We start from the raw sequence: 20,916 nt of genomic DNA, 5'->3' as shown, positions 1-20,916 counted from the left end.
AAGAGCACTTTGTTGGCCCCTTGAAAGACTTTGCTTAGATTAGGGCTGGGGTGGTAAGTGTAGGAACAGTGCCACATGCAAGATGGATTCAAAGACAGTCTGGAAGCCATTGTGCCAGAATATCCCGTACACCCTTCTCTCTCTTCTATCCTTGTTTGAGAGCAGCAGTTCATAGTTTTTCAATCTCAATCAAGTATTTACTTGCAAAGATTGAATGCTAGCCTGGAGGAAATTGGGGTTCCATAGACAAATGCAAGCACCCTAGGTCAAGCCTCTTTATTTTTTTTTAAATTGATCTTCTGGGTACTTTTCAGCCTACAGACCTTCCCCCTCATTTTTATCCTGATGGAAACCAGTGGACAGTCGTTGCTCACAAACCCAGAACCTGATGTACCTTCCTGTTCAAGAGAGAAATCCAATGAGAAGATGCTCGTTAAAGGAAACCACGTATCTCACTACATCTTACTTAGAATTGTTTCCAGCAAGCAGGAATCTCTGAATGGAAGAAAAGAGCCCAAAATCATGAAAGAGAAATTTAATCCAAAATTTCTATAGGACGATAGAATAACTCCAAAAGAAAGAGAACTCAGAAGATAGAGTACTTAAAAAAAAGATCATCAGTGATTTCCAGGGAAGCTGTGACTTGGATGCTAGAATTTATCTTTCTACCTCCCCTCCTCTTGATTACCAGCTCTTGATGGACATGATTGAAGGAGAAAAGTGGAAAAGTGACTCATCAGGGGGTCAGGGTGAAGAAACATCAGGGCCTGCCAGGCACAGTGCCACATGACTCAGTCTAGCCATCCTGGAGGCTGAAGCAGGAGGATCGCAAGTTCAAGACCAAACTGAGCAACTTAGACCCTGTCTCAAAATAAAAAAATAAAAATAAAAGGACTGGGGATGTAGCTCAGTGGTAAAGTGTCCCTGGTTTCAAACATCCAGTTAAAAAAAGAAAAGAAAGAACTACAAGAGTCTGACTCCTCATGGTTTCCTGAGAATTCAGTGCAGGGCCATGAGGAAGGTAAGAAGATGTGATATTGGCTTTGCTTATTTGGGAGAGAAGAGAATAAGAGCAAATGATTTCGAGTGACCACAGAAGCCAAGGGTGGATCTGTTTCAGTGCAGTGGCAAGATTCAGGAGCCATTGAGGTGGATTGGGGCAGAGGATACGCGTGACTTTCATGTGCTCAAAACTATTTCTCATGCTCAAAGAACAGCTCTAATAGTTTTAAGCATGTGAAATACATGAGCAGTGGGCAGCATCCCAACCATCCAGAGTGAAACCAGGTCAAACAAAAGTTAGGTAGAGACACCAGAACCCACACAATTAGTTTACAGAAGGAGACTCACAAGGATGAAGTGCCCATGGATGAATCTGGATCACCCCAGAATGACTTAATGCTGTTTACATGTGCATCAGCCTTCCAGCTTACAAATTTGCAGGTGGAACATCAGAACAACCCCTCCCAGTGCCCCAACTTGGCAGTATTAAAACAGAACTAGCCCTTCTGTTTATTTTTTATTTTGAGGCAGGGTCTCACTAAATTGCTGACACTGGCCTCGAACTTGTGATCCTTCTGGCTCAGCCTCCCAAGTTGCTGGGATTATAGGTATGCACCGCTGTGCCCAGTGCAGGGTGTAGTTTTCAAGGAAGATAGAGTGTAATTTTGAAAAACATTAATTATAGAAACTAGATGTAAATTACAAGTTAAATATACTTTGTTTTGTTTTTAATAAAATACAAGAAAGACTGAATAAATGACTTTAAAGATGAGAAAAGGCAATAGGGCAGGCCGAAAATTAGTTGGTTGAGAGGTAACAAAAATTATAAGGTGAAATGAATGAGCAGAGAGAAACTATAATGCATTTTCAGAATTTTAAATTCCACTAGGATCCACGAAAAACAAAATTTACAGTGTGCAAAGTTAAATTAGTGCTGTGATCCAAATAAGTATTGTTCATGGAGAAGATACCAAAACAAACAACAGAAACAGTAATCAAATATACAAAGGAACAAGTATCTCTGATTTTGGGTGGAAAAAAAACCCCACTAGCTGCTTTTATATATTCAAAGGGTTCCTTCTGCATTAGTTTAAAATAGTGGAATTAGTGGAAGTGTGTGTGTATGTGTGAAATTTTTAAATTTTAAGAATAAAGTATTTACAAACAGAAGCAAGGGGGAAGAAAGAATACTTACAAGAGAGCCAGGCATGGTGGCACACTCCTGTAATCTAATGAGGAGGATGAGGCAGGAGGACTGCCAAATTCAAGGACAGCCTGGGCAATTTAGACCCTGCCTCAAAATTTAAAAAAATGAAAGAGGGCTAGAATGTAGCTCAGTGGTAGAGTACCACCGGGTTCACTCCTTAGTGACACAGACACAGACACAGACACAGACACACACACACACACACAGAGGGGGTGAGGGGGTGAGAGCATGTGAGCACAGTTTTAGACTTCTCTGTAACATTGCCAGAAGATAATTTAGTGGAAAAAGCCTGAGAGTTTGGAGGGGAAAGATAGTAACCAAGAATTAAATAATCACTGTTAATTTGTGAGGGCAACAGAAAGATGTTCTCTAAAGATGCAGAGAAGTTGGAGCTAGCACACTGCTTCAGTGGGAGCTCACTTCAGTGGGGGGGGTCTTTGGACTGAGAGTCTTGTGACCCAGTGTGTTTTCTCATTGTTTGGACTTTTTTTCTGTGATATCCCTGAAATCTTCTGATTGCCATCGTAAGTTTAGGGTTTTGTTTTTTGTTTTTTGTTTTTTTTTCTTAAGAAAATGGAGCAAGACCCATCTTAAAAAAAAAAAAAAAAAAGATGATTAATGAAATAACTCAAGAATGGGGGGGGGGAGTTGTGGTATTTAAAAAGCTAATGTTGAATTGAAATAATTTCAACACAAATTTTAACTAATTATACACTTGGTTACCAGTCAAAATTTAAATTTTGGAAATAATTTTTAAAATTTGTTTTAAATTTAAACACATTACAGTTTACACTTTGATACATCATATATAATGGAGTATAATTTCTTATTCTTGTTATATATGATGTAGAATACCATTGGTTGTATAGTTATGTATGTACATGGGGTAATAAATTCTGATTCATTTTATCCTTCCTAACCCCCACACCCCTTCCCCTCCCTTCACTCCCCTCTACCTAAAGTAACTCTATTCTACACTAGCCCCTGCACCCCCCCCCCATTGTGAATTAGCATTTGCGTGTCAGAGAAATATTCAGCCTTTGGTTCTTTGGGATTGGCTTATTTCGCTTAGCTTGATATTCTCCAGCTCCATCCATTTACTGGCAAATGCCATAATTTCATTCTTCTTTAAGGTTGAGTAATATTCCATCATATGAGTATGTATGTGTATATATGTATATATACGTATGTATGTATATATATATGTATGTATACCACATTTTAAAAAATCTCTTCATCTGTTGAAGGGCACCTAGATTGGTTTAGCTATTGTGAATTGAGCTGCTATAAACATTGATGTGGCTGCATCGCTGTAGTATTCTGATTTTAAGTCCTTTGGATAGAAACTGGGAGTAGGATAGCTGGGTGAAATGGTGGTTCCATTCCAAGTTTTCTGAGGACTCTCCATACCGGTTTCCATAGTGGTTGCACCAATTTGCAGTCCCACCAGCAATGTATGAATGTACCTTTCTCCCCCACATCCTTGCCAACATTTATTGTTGCTTGCATTCTTGATAATTGCCATTCAGACTGGGGTCAGATGACAAAAGTGTCAAAAACATTCACTGGAGAAAAGATAACTTATTCAATAAATGGTGCTGGGAAAATTGGAAATCCATATGTAACAAAATGAAATTAAACCTCTATCTCTCACCCTGCACAAAAATCAACTCAAAGTGGTTCAAAGACTTAGGCACTAAACCAGAGACCCTGCACCTAACAGAAGAAAAAGGGGGCCCAAATCTTTACCATGTGGGCTTAGGATCTGACTTCCTTAAGAGGACCCCTAAAGTGCAAGAAGTAAAATCAAGAATCAATAAGCAGGATGGATTCAAACTAATAAACTTATTCTTAGCAAAGGAAACAATTACATGAAGAGAGAGCCTACAGAATGGGAAGAAACCTTTACCACATGCACCTCAGACAAAGCATAAATCTCCAGGATATATAAAGAACTCAAAAAACGTAACACCAAAAAATCAAATAACCCAATCGATAAATGGGCTAAGGAACTAAATAGACACTTCACAGAAGAAGAAATATAATCGATTAACAAATGTATGAAAAAATGTTCAACATCTTTAGCAATTGGAGAAATGGAAATAATTATTGAAGGAGAAGATAAGCAATGCAAAGAAAAACAACTCCAGTTATTTAATAGCAATCCAACATTAATAAATCTGGGTCCAGATTAGTTAATAGAAACTGAGAAGTAGGTTGTGGGGGTGGAACTGGGAACATTAGAAGAAAGTGAAGCTGACCTTCCTTGTTTACTTTTGACATGGATAATTAGAAATATATAGGTAGTGATGTGATTTTAAAAAATGATTTGAAGATAATCATTAGAAAGTTCAAAGTAGGGATATACACATTCCACAGAATAAAAAGAAAAATGTAAAAATAAATCTGATCATGGGATAAGGTCAGATCAGGCAAAAGTATCATCATCTGGTTTTTGTATTTTTCATTGGTTTACAGGGTAAATACCTACGTTGACCCATCTTTAGAAAATCTTTAAGCAGTTGCCTTTTTTGGGAGAGGGTTGGTGGAGGATTATCCTTTAATGAATTGTATTTGTTTAGAAATTTGGGTAACCTGTGATTCTTCCCCAAGCTCTTCTGAGATCTGGATAGATCTTCATGAAATTCCTTGGGGCAGGCTTTGGTGATGTGATCGAAAATGAAAGTAGGGAAGATTGCTCTCTCTGAACCCATTCTCTCAAAGGCATACCTTATCCAGGGGGTCTGAAGGATGTGATGAAAGCAAAATAGGGGAGCTTGTGAACTCCTCCATTGGAGCATCAGACGTCAGTTGAGGAGGAGCCAGAATCTCTGGGACCTGAAACTTATTTGGAAGGCCCTCTTTAAAGAAAATAATACAAATATAGGTATCAGGTACTTAGTTGGAATGAAGAGGTCACAACAACTTATAAGTTTTTAAAAGCTTATATAACTACAAACAACTCAATCAGAAAAGTAACACAATTTTTCACATTCCTCGTACAGTTTTATAATCCTATTACATTTTTGGTTTGCCATTCTAGCTAATTGATGACCTTTTTTCATAACAATCTTTTAATATTTTACCATAACAACACTAGAAAGATAATTCAATCTTTTCTGTGGAAGGTTTTCTTTCGAGGTTTTGATTATTGGTTTTAAGTTTTCCATTGTAAAACAAGAATATTTTTGACATTTTGAAGTTTCTTCCAGTTCTTTTTCTTTCAGGTTCTGTTTTTGAATTCTACTGGGATTCAAGTCATATTTGAATTTTTGAATAACAAACATACTGAAAAAAATACATGAACTTACTCTAAAATTAATGCATATATAAGAGCAATTGAAATGCATTTTAAAATTATTACTAAGTTGTATTAAATTACATCATTTAATTGTGATTAGTAGATTAGGAGTTTTGTTACCTGAAAACTTTTTTTCTTTCATTCTGGTTGTTCTAGTGATAATCTTTTGTTTCATTTCCTCTGTGAGGTCTAGAACTGCCAAGCTTCATCAGTACAAGATGCATTTGAGACATGAGATGCATATGAGATGTAATCTGATACTTTGGATTGCATGCTGCACAACTTCAACCCAGACCTACTTGCTGTTTTAATACTAGTAATACAGGTGTAAAAAACCTAAAAATAGAGGATTCTCCTAAATTGTCTATTTTATAATCTCAAAAAATTAAAAAATAGTATGTTTATAATATGATTGCATGATCAGTTATCATTCCCAACAGGAGATATTTTTCATTTTGATTAGACATCATTGAGAATCAAATTTTTTAAAAAACATTTACTTTTTTGATGATCAGAAAATTTTTCATAGATTACCTTCTGACTCCATACAATTCAAGCCTCATTTCTTCTGCATTATCCTCATACTTCGGTTGTTGGGCAACATGTAAGACCTATTCGTACTAAAATACCACCTCTGGGGCTGGGAGTGTGACTTAGATGTAGAGCATTTACCTAGCATGTGTGAGGTGAGTTTGATCCCTTGTACTGCAAAATAAATAAATAAATAAAATTTAAAACATCACTTCTGACCCTACACTTAAGCATCATTTCATCAAGTAAGTAGACATGAAGGGCAAAAGGAAGGAATATTCCTAGAAATAATTTTTCCATTTGGGTGGCTGACTACAAATTATACACAGAAGTAGCTGAAAGCTACCTAAATGTATCCCACTAAACCCATATTAAAGGTATTCCAAACTCAGCCCCTCCTTATGAATCCCCCAAATACCCACCCCAGGAGAAGTGTGATAGGACCCCCCATCAGAACCCCCATCTTTTAGAAGCAAACTCACCTAGCCACAGGTGCTGCTTTTTCAACTCCTTTGGCACAGAGGTGCAGGTCCAGCCCACTGGCCTCTTCTCGTTTTACCAAAGGCAGTTTGCTTTCTCTTGTGTAGGGCAGAGAAAGCCCTAATCTGCTTTCAATCTCTATTAGCTTCAGGACAGATGTATAGCACAGATTTGCTGGTTTGGCAATTTGGGGAGAGGAATAGCAGTTATTTGTTTGTTTGTGTTGCTGAGGATTGAACCAGGGCCTCCTGAGTCTTAGGCAAACACTCTCCCTCTGGGCTGCATTGTTAGCTAGGAATGGCATTATTTGAACACCGGAAATTATGGCAGAGGTTAGGTTTGTATCTGTTCACCACTACTACCTTGGGAAGCTCAGGGTTTTTTACCTTTCAGAAAATGAATGGGGCATGCTCCAGGGGGCACCCATGGAAAGCTGCTGGACCTGCCATGGAACCAGCCTGTTTTACCCACTGTCCTACCTCTTAGAAATAATTTTAATTGGTGTCTTGTTTATTCTTAGTGTTTACACACACTTTTTTTTTTCCTTCACAAAAAATGTGAGTTTATATCACTGTCTTCTTTTTTTTTTTTATTGTGAACAAATGGATACATGTTTTTCTCTGTTTGTACATAGAGTAAAGGCATACCATTGTGTAATCATACGTTTACATAGGGTGATGTTGGTTGATTCATTCTGTTATTTTTTTCCCCTTCCCCCCACCCCTCCCATCCCTCTTTTCCCGCTATACAGTCCTTCCTTCCCCCATTCTTGCCCCACCTCCCTAACCGTCACTCTACCCTAAAAACTAACCCCCTCCACGCCCAGTATGTATCATCATCCACTTATCAGCGAGATCATTCTTCCTTTGGTTTTTGAGATTGGCTTATCTCACTTAGCATGATATTCTCCAATTTCGTCCATTTGCTTGCAATGCCATAATTTATCATTCTTTATGGCTGAGTAATATTCCATTGTATATATATGCCACAGTTTCTTTATCCATTCATCACTGAAGGGCATCTAGGTTGGTTCCACAATCTGGCTATGGTGAATGAGCAGCAAGGAACATTGATGTGGCTGTATCTCTGTAGTATGCTGATTTTAGTCCTTTGGGTATAGGCCAAGGAGTGGGATAACTGGGTCAAATGGTAGTTCCATTCCAAGTTTCTAAGGAATCTCCATACTGCCTTCCAGAGTGGTTGCACTAATTGCAACCCCACCAGCAATGTATGAGTGTACCTTTTCCCCACATCCTCGCCAACACCTGTTGTTGCTGGTTTCTGATAATCGCCATTCTGATTGGGGTGAGATGGAATCTTAGGGTGGTTTTGATTTGCATTTCTTTTATTACTAGAGATGTTGAACATTTTTTCCATATGTTTGTTGATTGTTTGTAGGTCTCTTCTGTGAAGTGTCTGTTCATTTCTTAGACCATTTGTCGATGGGTTATTTGTAGTCTTGGTGTTGAGTTTTTGAGTTCTTTATAGATTCTGGAGATTAGGTGCTCTATCTGAAGTATGAGTTGGCAAAGATTTTTTCTCCCACTCTGTAGGCTCTTTCTTCACATTGCTGATAGTTTCCTTTGCTGAGAGAAAGCTTTTTAGTTTGAATCTATCCCAGTTGTTGATTCTTGCTTTATTTCTTGTGCTATGGGAGTCCTGTTGAGAAAAGTCTGGTCCTAAGCCAACATGTTGAAGATCTGGACCTACTTTTTCTTCTATAAGATGCAGGGTCTCTGGTCTGATTCTGAGGTCCTTAATCCATTTTGAGTTTAGTTTTGTGCACGGTGAGAGATAGGGGTTAGTTTCATTTTGTTGCATATGGATTTCCAATTTTCCCAGCACCATTTATTGAAGAGGCTATCTTTTTCTCCATTGCGTATTTTTGGCCCACCTTTGTCTAGTATGAGGACAATTATATTTATTTGGGTTTGTGTCCTGTGTCCTCTATTCTGTACCATTGATCTACCTGTCTATTTTGGTACCAATACCATGCCATTTTTGTACTATTGCTTTGTAGTACAGTTGAAGTTCAGGTATTGCAATACCCCTGCTTCATTGTTTCCTGCGAAGGATTGCTTTAGCAATTCTGGGTTTCTTATTCTTCCAGATGAATTTCGTGATTGCTTGTTCTACTTCTGTAAGGTACAATCGTTGGGTTTTAATTGGAATTGCATTGAATCTGTATAGCACTTTTGGGTAGTATGGCCATGTTGACAATATTAATTCTGCCTATCCAGGAACATGGGAGATCTTTCCATCTTCTAAGGTGTTCTTTAATTTCTTTCTTTAGTGTTCTGTAGTTCTCATGGTAGAGGTCTTCACCTCTTTTGTGAGATTGATTCCCAAGTATTTTATTTTTTTCGAGGCTACTGTGAATGGAGTAGTTTCCTAACTTCTCTTTCTGAAGATTCATCACTTATGTATAAAAATGCATTGGATTATGAGCATTGATCTTGTATCCTGCTACTTTACTGAATTCACTTATGAGTTCTAAGAGTTTTCTGGTGGAATTTCCTGGTTCCTCTAAGTATATAATCATATCATCAGCAAATAGGGATAGTTTGAGTTCTTCTTTTCCAATTCGTATCCCTTTAATTTCTTTGGTCTGTCTAATTGCTCTGGCTAGAGTTTCAAGGACGATATTGAATAGGAGTCGGTGAGAGAGGGCATCCCTGCCTTGTCCAGATTTTAGGGGGAATGCTTCAGTTTTCACCATTAAGAATAATATTAGACATGGGCTTAGCATAGATGGCCTTTACAATGTTAAGGAACGTTCCCACTATCCCTATTTTTTCTAGTGTTTGAGCATGAAGGGGTGCTGTATTTATCAAATGCTTTTTCTGCATCTATTGAAATAATCATGTGATTCTTGACTTTAAGTCTGTTGATATGGTGAATTACATTTATTGATTTCCTGATGTTGAACCAACCCTTGCATCCCTGGGATGAAACCCACTTGATCATGATGCACTATCTTTTAATACATTTTTGTATGCGATTTGCTAAAATTTGTTGAGAATTTTTGCGTCGATGTTCATTAAGGATATTGGTCTGAAATTTTTCTTTCCTCGATTGTCTGTCTCTGTATGGTTTAGGTATCAGGGTGATATTGGCTTCGTAGAAGAGTTTGGGAGGGTTCCCTCCTCTTCTATTTCATGGAATACTTTGAAAAGTATTGGAATGAGCTCTTCTTTAAAGGTTTTGTAGAACTCGGCTGAGAAACCATCAGGTCCTGGACTTTTCTTTTGTTGGTAGGCTTTTGATGACTTCTTCTATTTCATTACTTGAAATTGGTCTATTTAAATTGTGTATGTTCCTCTTCGTTAGTTTAGGCAATTCATAGGTCTCTAGAACTGGTTGATATCTTGAAAATTTTCTATTTTGTTGGAATATAGATTTTCAAAATAGCTTCTAATTAGGTTTTGTATTTCACATCGTGTCTGTTGTGATATTTCCTTGTTCATTCTGAATTTTGGTTAATTTGGGTTTTCTCCTCGTCTTCTCTTTGTTAGTGTGGCTAAAGGTTTATCAATTTTGTTTATTTTTTCGAAGAACCAACTATTTATTTTGTCATTTTTTGTATTGTTTCTTTCGTTTCAATTTCGTTGATTTCAGCTCTGAGTTTGACTATTTCCTGTCTTCTACTACTTTTGGTGTTGGTCTGTTCTTCTTTTTCTAGGGCTTTGAGCTGTAGTGTTAGGTCGTTTATTTTTTGAGTTTTACTTCTTTTATTAAATGCACTCCATGAAATAAATCTTCCTCTAAGTACCAGCTTTCATAGTGTCCCAGAGATTTTGATACGATATTTCCTTTTTTTCTCGTTTACCTCTAAGAATTTTTTAATTTTCCTTCCTAATATCTTCTGTTACTTCCATTCCTCATATAATAGCATATTGTTTACATCTCCAGTGTTGGAGTAATTTCTGTTTTTACTCTTTCATTATTTCTAGTTTCAATCCATTATGGTCTGATAAAATACAAGGAAGTGTCCTCTTATCTTCTTGTATTTGCTAACATTAGCTTTGTGGCATAATATTGGTCTATTTAGAGAAGGATCCATGTGCTGCTGAGAAGAAAGTGTATTCGCTCTTGGTTGGATGGTATATTCTATAAATATCTGTTAAGTCTAATTATTGATTGTGTTATTGAATCTATGGTTTCTTTGTTCAATTTTTGTTTGGAAGATCTGTCCAGTGGTGAGAGAGGCGTGTTAAAATCACCTAGTATTATTGTATTGTGGTCTATTTGGTTTCGGAGATTGAGAAGGATTGTTTGACACACATGGGTGAGCCACTTTTGGGGCATAGATATTTATGATTGTTATGTCTTGCTGATTATGGTTCCCTTAAGCATTATGAAATGTCCTTCTTTATCCCTTCTGGTTAACTTTGGCTTGAAGTCCACTTTATCTGAAATGAGGATGGATACCCAGCTTTTTTGCTGGGTCCATGTGCATGGTAAGTTTTTTCCCATCCTTTCACCTTTAGTCTTTGGGTATCTCTTTCTAAGAGATGAGTCTCTTGCAGGCAACATGTTGTTGGATCTTTCTTTTTTTATCCAATCTGCCAGTCTATGTCTTTTGATTGATGAATTCAGGCCGTTAATATTCAGGGTTATTATTGAGATATGATTTGTATTCCCGGTCATTTGACTCATTTTATTCATTTATTTGCTTATTTTTGACACGACTTGGTTCCTCTTTATTTGAGAGTTCCTTTAGGATATCTCCTCCCTTTGCTGATTTGCTTCTTTGTTTTTCATATCTCTTTCATGGTATATATTTTGCTGAGAATGTTCTGTAATGCTGGCTTTCTTTTGCATATTCTTTTAGCTTTGTTTATCATGGAAGGATTTTATTTCATCGTCAATCTGAAGGTAAGTTTTGCTGGGTATAAGACTCTTGGTTGGCATCCATTTTCTTTTAGGGCTTAAAAAATGTTATTCCAGGCCCTTCTAGCTTTTCCAGCGTCTGGATTGAAAAATCTGCTGATAATCCGTATTGGTTTCCCCCTGAATGTAATTTGGTTCTTTTCTCTCACAGTCTTTAAGATTCTGTCTTTATTTTGTATGTTAGGTATTTTCATTATAATGTGCCTTGGTGTGGGTCTGTTGTAATTTTGTGTATTTGGAGTCCTATAAGCCTCTTGAACTTGATTTTCCATTTCGTTCTTCAGATTTGGGAAATTTTCTGAAATTATCTCATTGAATAGGGTTGTTCATTCCTTTGGTTTGTTTCTCTAAGCCTTCCTCAATCCCAATAATTCTCAAATTTGGCCTTTTCATGATATCCCATAGTTCTTGGAGATTCTGTCATGATTTCTTACCATCTTCTCTGTTTGTTCGACTTTGTTTTCGAGGTTAAATATTTTGTCTTCAATATCTGAGGTTCTGTCTTCCAGGTGTTCTATCCTATTGGTTGTGCTTTCTATGGAGTTCTTAATTTGGTTTATTGTTTCCTTCATTTTAAGGATTTCTGTTTGGTTTTTTTTCAATATCTCTAACTCTTTATTGAAATGGTCTTTTGCTTCCTGTATTTGCTCTTTTATCTGTCTTTTGGTGCGTTCATTCAGTGCCTGCATTTGCTCTTTCATTTCATCGTTTGCTTCACTGTCTTCTTTTACATCCTGCTTTTTTCATGTAATAGCTAGAGGTCATTCCATATTGGTACCTACAACAGTTTCTCTCTTTTTTTTTTTTTGGGGGGGGTGCTGGGGATCAAACCCAGGGCCTTGTGCTTATAAGGCAAGCACTCTACCAACTGAGCTATCTCCCCAGCCCAACAGTTTCTCTTTTTAAACAACTTTGTAGTGTTCTACTGGGTGGCTTTATCAGTTATATTTGGCCAGTACCTTACGAGTTAATCTTATTATCTTTTAATATTATGTTGCAGACAATAACCTTGTGAATGTGTCATTTTTTTGAAGACTTATATGAGAGAAATTTTCAAATGTGGAATTTTTGAGCCAAAGGAAAATGTGCTTGAAATGTTGGTAGATATTACCGGACTTCCCTCATACCTACTGACTGTTTTCCTCTCACCTGCAGTGTGTGAGAAAGTCTAATTTTCATAGTTTCATCAACTGTAAATTTTTGTATTTTTTGACAGTCTTAGGTCAGAAGTGGTATCTCAGTTTAGTTTTGTTTTCTTTTCTCTTGTATATGCCCACTTATCTAGTGGTTTATTAGCCTTTCCCCTTACAATTCCAAGGTCTTTCACATATTTTTGGGATTACTTCCCATGGATTCAAAATGTTATATACTAATTTGCTGTTTCTCTTTGACTTTATGACTTTTTGTTTGATTGGGGTGTGTGTGTGTGTGTGTGTGTCTTTCTGTCTGTTGTGTTTGCTATGCAGAAGATCCTGCTTTTTTACACAGCTGAATGTGTTTGTTTTTCTTTTCTGGCCTCTGAATTTGAATCGTACTCAGAAAGGTGTTATCTACTCTAAGGTCATAAAAGAATTTGCCCATGTTTCTTCCTGTACTTCTGTGTTTTCATTTTCTACATTTAAATCTTTAAGCTGTTTGTATACTGGTACAGGTATAGTGCCAGGTTCATTCATCTTTTTTCCTTCAGAAGATGACATTTTTCCAACACTGTTTATTGAAAATTCACCCTTACCCAGCTGCCTTTATCATACATCAAAGTTCTATCTGATTCAAGTCTTTCATTGGTTTATTTGCATTCCAGTTGCTCAGTTTTCCCTGTTGAGGTCATAGTATTTTAGTTAGTGTTAGTCTCTTCCTCTTCATTTTTCTTCCTTTTAAGAATTTTCTTGGGGGCTGGGGAGATAGCTCAGTCGGTAGAGTGCTTGCCTTGCAAGCATGAGGCCCTGGGTTTGTATCCCCAGCACCCAAAAAAAAAATAAAAATTTTTCTTGGCTCTTCCTGTTTGCTTGGTTTTCCATCTGACCTTTAGAATCTGCTCATATACCTACAGAAAATAAACAGTTCCTGCATTAATTCAGATTAGATTAAATTTATAAATTAATTTTGATATTATGACATCTTGTAATGTTCAATTTTTTTTCCCCTAAAAGTTTGATGGACCTTTTCATTTGTTCAAGTCATTGTGTCATTGAAATGGGTAAACATTTTCCTTCTGTTTACATTGTCTTGAACATTTATAATTTATTCTGGATATGCGATTTTATTACTATCATACATGAAATATTTTTTCTTATTTTCTAACTCATTTAAATTTATGAAAGCTGTTGATTTCTACATATTCTACATCTCATTGGCTTAGCAGATTTTCTTTTCTTGGAGTGTTAATTTTAAGCAAATTGTTTTATTTTTAGGAACATACCTTTTCATTGATTCTCTTGGATTTTCTACTTATACAGTCATTTTTTTTGGCAAGTGATAATTTTATCTCTTTCTGATTTTTATTCTTTTTATTCTCTTATTCAGTTACATTGGCCTATGAGTTCTATTTTGAAAATGTTGATTTTGAGATGCCAGTGGGCACTCCAGGGAGATGTAGGTTTGGAAACTTAGAGATAATCGGACTAGAAATCAGCTTTGCAAGTCATTAACCTAAAGTTCGTGCTTGAAACACTGGGAGTTTTATGTTTGCTAAAGTGAAAGAGGACATTGCTGAGGATGGAGCCGGGGCAGTTGTGGGTGATGACAGGCGGAGACCACAGAGAGGCCGGGAAGAAGAGCTCTTCTTTCCCCCCTCATTTTAAATAGACTTTATTTTTAGAGCAGTTTTATGTTCATGACAAAATTCAGCAGAAAGTAAAGTTCCCATATACAATAATTGTCCCTTCTTGTGAAAGTGGTTTCACTTTCTACAGTTTCAGTTATCCATCATCAACTTTGGTCTGAAAATATTGAATGGACAATTCCAGTAATAAGCAATTCATGAGATTTAAATAAGAGATTTCACTACACTCTATTGTTGTAATATTCTTTACTTATAAGTTAAGCTTTATTATAGCTCTATATAATAGGAAAAAAGTATAGTATATGTAGAGTTTGGTACTACTATCTGCAGTTTTTAGGCATCCAGTATAGGTCTTGGAATGGTCTTGGAATGTATCCCCCAAGTGTAAGGGGGGACTGCTATACTCTTGCCTTCCCCACTATTGGCACCCTGTTCCAGTGGTACATTTGTTAAACTTGATAGACCTACATGGCACATTATCATCACACAGAGTCCATAGTTTATGTTAGAGTTGCTCTTGATAGTGTATGTTCTACAGGGTTTGATAATTGTGTAATGGTGTGTACCTACCATTATAGTTTTACACAGAGCAGTCCCACTGAAGGGCTTTAAATTTACTTTTACTCAATATACTTGTCCATTTGTATAGGTTATTTACATGATACTTTAGTTTGCATTTCTTTACTAAGCATACTGTTTAGTATACTTTGTTAAGCATAATACTTCGTTAGTCTTTTTGGAGCTTTGTTAGCAGTCATTTCTTTCATCTTTTTTTTTCTTCAGTTCTCTTGTTTTATGTTGTGTTTCTTTGTATGTATTTAATGGTATCAGGGGTTGATCCCAGGGGTACTCTACCACTGAGCTACATCCCCAGAACTTTTTTTTTTTTTTTTTTGTTTTTTTTTTTTTTTGAGGTTAGGGTTTTGCTAATTTGCCCAGACTGAATTTGTGGTCTTTCTGCCTCAGCCTCCTAAGTAGCTGGGATTATACATGTATGCCAGTAGAAGGTGCCTTTTGTTCTTTTTAAAAATTTATTTATTTATTTGGGAGTACCAGGGATTGAACTCAGGGGGCACTTGACCATTGTGAGCCACATCCCCAGCCCTATTTTGTATTTTATTTACAGACAGGGTCTCACTGAGTTGCTTAGTGCCTCAAGAAGTTTGCTGAGGCTGCTTTGAACTTGTGATCCTCCTGTTTCAGCCTCCCGAGCCACTGGAATTATAGGTGTGTACTACCACACCTGGCCCTTTTGTTATTTTTAAAAGAGAAGTAGCTGGGCATGGTGGAGCATGCCTGTAATCCCAGCAACTTGGGAGGCTGAGGCAGGAGGATTGCAAATTTGAGGACAGCCTTAGCAAACTTAGACCCTATTTAAAAAATAAAAAACAAAGATGAGGGATGTAACTCAGTTATAAAGTGCCCTTGGTTCAATCCCCAGTACTATAATAAAATAAATAAAAAGAGAAGTAAAGAATTCTCTTCAGTAGAAATTATTTAGTAGAAAAAGTTCCTTAGTAGAAATTATAGGTAACTGTTAAAGGAATTTTTACTTGAATGGGAACCTGAGGTTGATTGTTTCTTTTGGTTACAAATGAAACAATTAAATAGCTACTAAGTTTCACAATTTTTTTTTTTTTTTGTGGAGTTAAACTGAAAAAGCCATTCATTTAAAAATAACATAACAAACTCTTCCCTCTCCCTCTCTCTCCCTCTCCCTCTCCCTCTCCCTCTCCCTTCCTTCCCTCTCCCTCTCCCTCTCCCTCTCCCTCTCCCTCTCCCTCTCCCTCTCCCTCTCCTCTCCCTCTCCTCTCCCTCTCCCTCTCCCTCTCCCTCTCCTCTCCCTCTCCCTCTCCCTCTCCCTCTCCCTCTCCCTCTCCCTCTCCCTCTCTTCTCCCTCTCTCCTCTCTCCTCTCTCTCTCCTCTCTCTCTCCTCTCCCCCCCCCCCCCCACACTGGAGATTGATCCGCCTTTTTGCCACTGGAGATTGATTCGCCCTGTGCATGCTAGGCAAGCACTCTACCACTGAACTATACCCCAGCCCAAAGAACATAACTAACTCTTGAAAATAGTTTTTTTATCCTGATTGCAACAAGATGTAGTCATTATCCTGAATTTGAATGATAACCAACCTCTAACGAAGCTCGATAAATTATAACAGTTATCAGGGGGCACAGTGGTACACACCTGTAATCCCAAGTACTTGGGAGGCTGAGACGGGAAGATCTTAATTGGTAGACCAGCCTCAGCATCTGAGTGATGCTGTCTCAAAATAAATATAAAAAGGACTAGGGATGTAGTTCAGTGCAAACCTGGGTTTGATCCCTATAATATATATATACTGTATTATGCTCCAATATAATGTAATATATAACTAAAACAGTTATCCAAGATATTTAAAGATGTATTTCTTCTATAAATTAGTATGTTAGAATAAATGAAAGCTGTGGCATCTTTGCCCATAGCTGACTCTATACTCATTTCCTAACATCTCAGCAAAATTAAAACCTAAGCTGATTCTAGCAACGGAGGGAAAATACTTACATGAGTCTGATCAGATCTTCTCTCCTTTTGGGTGTGGTGGCACACACCTGTAATCCGGACTACTTGGGAGGCCAAGGCAGCAGGATCACAAGTAATTTCAAGGTCCACCTAAGCAATTTAAATTTAGCAAGACCCCATTTCAATTAAAGAATAAAAAGGGTTGAGGATGTAGTTCAGAGGTAGAGTGCACTTGTGTTCAATCCCAGTACAGGGAAGGGGAAACTCCCCCAAAACACAAAATAAACAAGCAAACAAAAAACCCCAGAAACTTCTTTCTGCCGTGGGTCTTGCCCTTCTTGTCATCCCTGGTAATGGAATGACTTTTGAAACTTTTTGGAAGAGTGTAAAGATGCATTTGCAAGTAGTCAAATTCGGTGTATTGCTTGGACATATAAATAAAACCATCTAATAGCCAGTTCTTATGGGAATAAACTCTCGTGTATGCTGCTTTTAGGTAGAAATCACAGAACAGGATGCATGAAGGATGCAGGCTTTGTCTCAGTAAGGGCATTAATTTAGGAGATTTGTTTTCTGATTCTTTTATTAGCAGGGACTTGAGCCGTACTCTAAAAACTAGTGAAGCTCAGGCTGTTCTAAGGAAACTGTGCCCGGTGGCAGTTTTGTTGCACTTGTTAACAGTGCCCAACCCCACACAGTTCTCACCTGCACCCACATGGATTGTGAAGGCCTTTTGTGTAGTCCCAAGACTACTGAGAGGTTTGGATGCCTCTGAGGTATGGATGTTGGGAGCTGCTCCTATACTACATTATGTCTCCTTTGATCAGGACTTTCTAAGCTGCTTCTCCAACAAAGATTCCTCTGCTTTGACATGAGCCTTTATGGGTTGTTGTGGAAGAAACATATTTCTCTCTGTGCGCACACATACAAATTAGAATCTGATCCACATCCATTGATTATTGATCTCAAGGCAACTGTTTATTCATTAAGTTGTCTTTTATTGAATAATTATACCCTGCATTATCACTGAGGGAATGAGTATTGGTGTAACTAGGGTTTGTTGGGAGATGAATGGAAACATCATTTGTGACCAGGTTTGAGATACCTAAGTCAGGGATGTGAGCCTCTCATTCTTTTGTTGAGTAGCTGGGGAAAGAACCACTGACAGCTGGAAATGAGCCACCTCCCGTATTTTTTTTCAACAAATCTCTCAAGCTGTCTCATTAGTGATTAGCAGGAAGTCTAGTATCCTCCTTCAGGATGACTCTTCTGGGCCCAGGAATCATACTGTAGAACTCTTGGGATTCATTACATGTAAAAGGGTTGGTCCCACCATGTGGTGGGAGAGGTGGAGTTCTCTAGAACTGCAGCTCTTTGGGTTACGTTCACACATTCAGCTCTTAAGCACAACTACTTTCCTTAAGCACAGTTGCTCACCAGGATCCCTAGGTCCCCATGGGCTTTCAGTCATAGACCCAAGTTGTGCTGAGATAGCCCTCTTTATGAGCATCCAAGACCTGGACCTTGAGTATTAGTCACCTTCTCATGGTGACTTTCTCTGTGGGACTTTTGATGTCCTTGCCTGAGCAGATCTCAGCTGAGAATATCAATGCATCAGGGTCCCTTTGGCCTTCCAGTGGGAAGGAATGAGAATCTCTCTGCTTGTCATCTAGGAGGCTCCTTGGCCCAGGATGCAGAATTGACCCGTGAGTTTTGAATTCTTGGGAAGGCAAACCCTTGGTCAGAAGACAGGAAATACTTTTATTCTTTCTCCAGGGGTCCTCCTTGCCTGGTACTTGCATAAGTAGGAGAGGGCCAACTCACAGAACTCTCTCTTGTTAGAAAAGATCTCAGTGGCATAACACATGTGAAGGTTCCTCTCAAAAGACTCTTGCTGCACATAATAAAGGCTTGAGTAGGGACATGGCTTGATTGGTTCTATGATTTAAAACTTGATGTTGCAATGGACTGAATGTTTATATCTCCCCCAAATCCATATGTTGAAATCCTAGCCTCTAAGGCAATGGTACTAGAAGTTGGAGCCTTTGATAGGTCACTAGGTCATGAATGGAATTAGTGCCCTTATAAAAGACCTCAGAAAGTTGCCTTGCCCCTTCCACCTTGTGAGGAAGTGGTGAAAAATATAACCACCTGTGAAATAAGGGAGAAGCCCTCACCAGACTCTGAATCGGCCAATGCCTTTATCTTGGACTTCCAACCTCTAGAACTGTGAGAAATGAATTTCTGTTTATAAGCCACCTAGTCTACGGTACTTTGTTAGAGTATCCCAAACAGACAATGTATAAAGGTTGGAGTAGTGATAAGATCTTGAAATAGGCTAGAAGCTGGGACTGTAGGTGAAACAGATTTACTATTTGAAAACAAAACTTGTTATGAATTTAGATTCAACAGTGTTTAGTGATCTCATAGCAATGGGTCAAAGCTACACCTTGTCTAACTTGTAGACAGTAACGTCTTGAATCAAAGCATAGACTAGGAGGAACAATATGTAATGGATGAGGGGAAAAAATAATTTTATCAACACATTGGTATATCTCTAAGAGGTGTTAGTGAAGATGTTTAGCAGGCAATTGGATGGAGGTACTGCTGTGGTCAGTATTCAGGTGATAGGTCAAGTTGTGAAAGCATTGAGATAACTAGGAGAGTTTAGAATGAGGAAAGCAGATGCTAAGGAATGGAGTTTAGGTAGAAATAATACTTAAGGAGCTTGGGAAAAAGGAAATCCTGGGATACCTGAGCTAGAATGAATTCTAGAAGTAAAAGAGGTCAAAGTGGTGGGAGAGTGGTTTCCACTGACCAGAGTAGCAGTAGCAGAGGCTGCAAGGAGGTGGAAGACAAGGTTGCTGAGAATGTCAAGTACCATTGCTAAGAGACTGGCACATGAAAATGGACGTATGTACCTGTCAGGGTTCTTGGTTGCAAATCACCAGTGACTCTGGCTAGTTTAAGTATATAAGGAAGTCATTGGAAAGATGCAGGGGAAGTTACAGAGCCTACAGGAAGTCTAGAGAGCCACACCCAGAAAACTGACCATAGATAATGGAAGCAGCAGTAAGAGACAGCTGCAGCCAGGTCACATGAACAATCTGGCTTAGGTTGCCCTGTGGCTGCTGCTACAACTATCAGAACTGAGTTCTGGTAATTGTGGGACTGGCAAAATGATTTCCAAGTCACTCATTTCTTTGTCACATTATTTTTCATCCAAACCCTGGGCAGTCAGGAAGGCTCACAAGAGGAGGGTGCAGGGAGAGCCAGGACACAAGTCTTTTCCTTCCATGCGTTGAGCAGTTAGCATTAAGAGAATATAGCCCGTCTCATATGCCCAAGGACTCATCGTTGGGCAGTTGTTGTTTCTCGTAGTTAGTTGACACAGGTCATGCTGGTTCGAATATAGATTTCTCCAGTGTGATGAACACAAGTGCCTGAGAGGCCAGTCTACTCCTGGCATGTGAACCAGTCCCCATGCTCCTTGCTGGGTGAGGCTCCTCGGGAAATGCCTGCTGGTCTCACCGTGTGGAAGCACTTTGGTGTCATGTGACTGTGAACATGGCCTACCCTCCTGCAGGGCTCTCTGGGGTCTTGTGCTTCTCCTCCCCTTGTCAAGGAGGCTTTTCCCAGAGGCCATTCTCCATCTGGCGGACTCTTTCCTACTCATACTTCTGACCTTTCTCTCTTCCCTCCTGGAGTTTTTCAGTGTTTTGAACTAATTGAATGTTAAATGCTCTTTCCTTTTAGATGGCATAAAGAGGGCAGAGGCTCTGTGGCTTGTCTGTAGGAGTTGTGCCTACTGCAGGAAGCATTGTCTGGAAGAGAGTAGTGTTGAGTGATGAAGTCCAAGGCAGGGGTCAGTGCAGGAAAGAGGGGAAGAGACCTCCCTGGAGCCTTGAGGCCTGAGATACCAAGGGGAAAGTGGAGCCACTGGAGGTGAGCTGTGAAAGCTTCTGTTTGTGGAACTGCAGCACACCAGGTTACCTGCTGAACAACAAAATCCTTTCTTATTTCAAGATAGAAGTAGCATTGTGGTTCCCTCTCCCATGTAAAAATATAAATTCCTAAGAAATTTCAGAAAATTACAAAAATAAATACTTCCATTATCTTCCTTTGGTTTTATATCACTTGACTTTTCTGAGTGAATATTGTATGTTTTTGAAAACATGAATGAAATCTTATGTACTTATAGTATTGTACCCAGTTCTT

The 20,916-nt window shown here is 38.4% G+C and overlaps 1 protein-coding gene and 1 non-coding gene across 2 annotated transcripts in view; one reads left to right on the top strand and one right to left on the bottom strand.

Moving 5' to 3' along the window:
• Cyth3 (cytohesin 3) overlaps positions 1 to 20,916 on the top strand; it is a 110,003-nt gene that overhangs the window by 17,764 nt on the left and 71,323 nt on the right. The window lies entirely within an intron of this gene.
• On the bottom strand, positions 12,222 to 12,297 carry Trnai-uau (transfer RNA isoleucine (anticodon UAU)). The gene has a single exon. It is a non-coding gene; the product is annotated as a tRNA-Ile (tRNA).

The sequence above is a fragment of the Sciurus carolinensis genome, chromosome 18 (genome assembly GCF_902686445.1).
Source record: "Sciurus carolinensis chromosome 18, mSciCar1.2, whole genome shotgun sequence".
NCBI lineage: Eukaryota > Metazoa > Chordata > Mammalia > Rodentia > Sciuridae > Sciurus > Sciurus carolinensis.
Note: the sequence above shows the minus strand (reverse complement) of the source record. Positions and strands in the feature narration are given on the sequence as shown.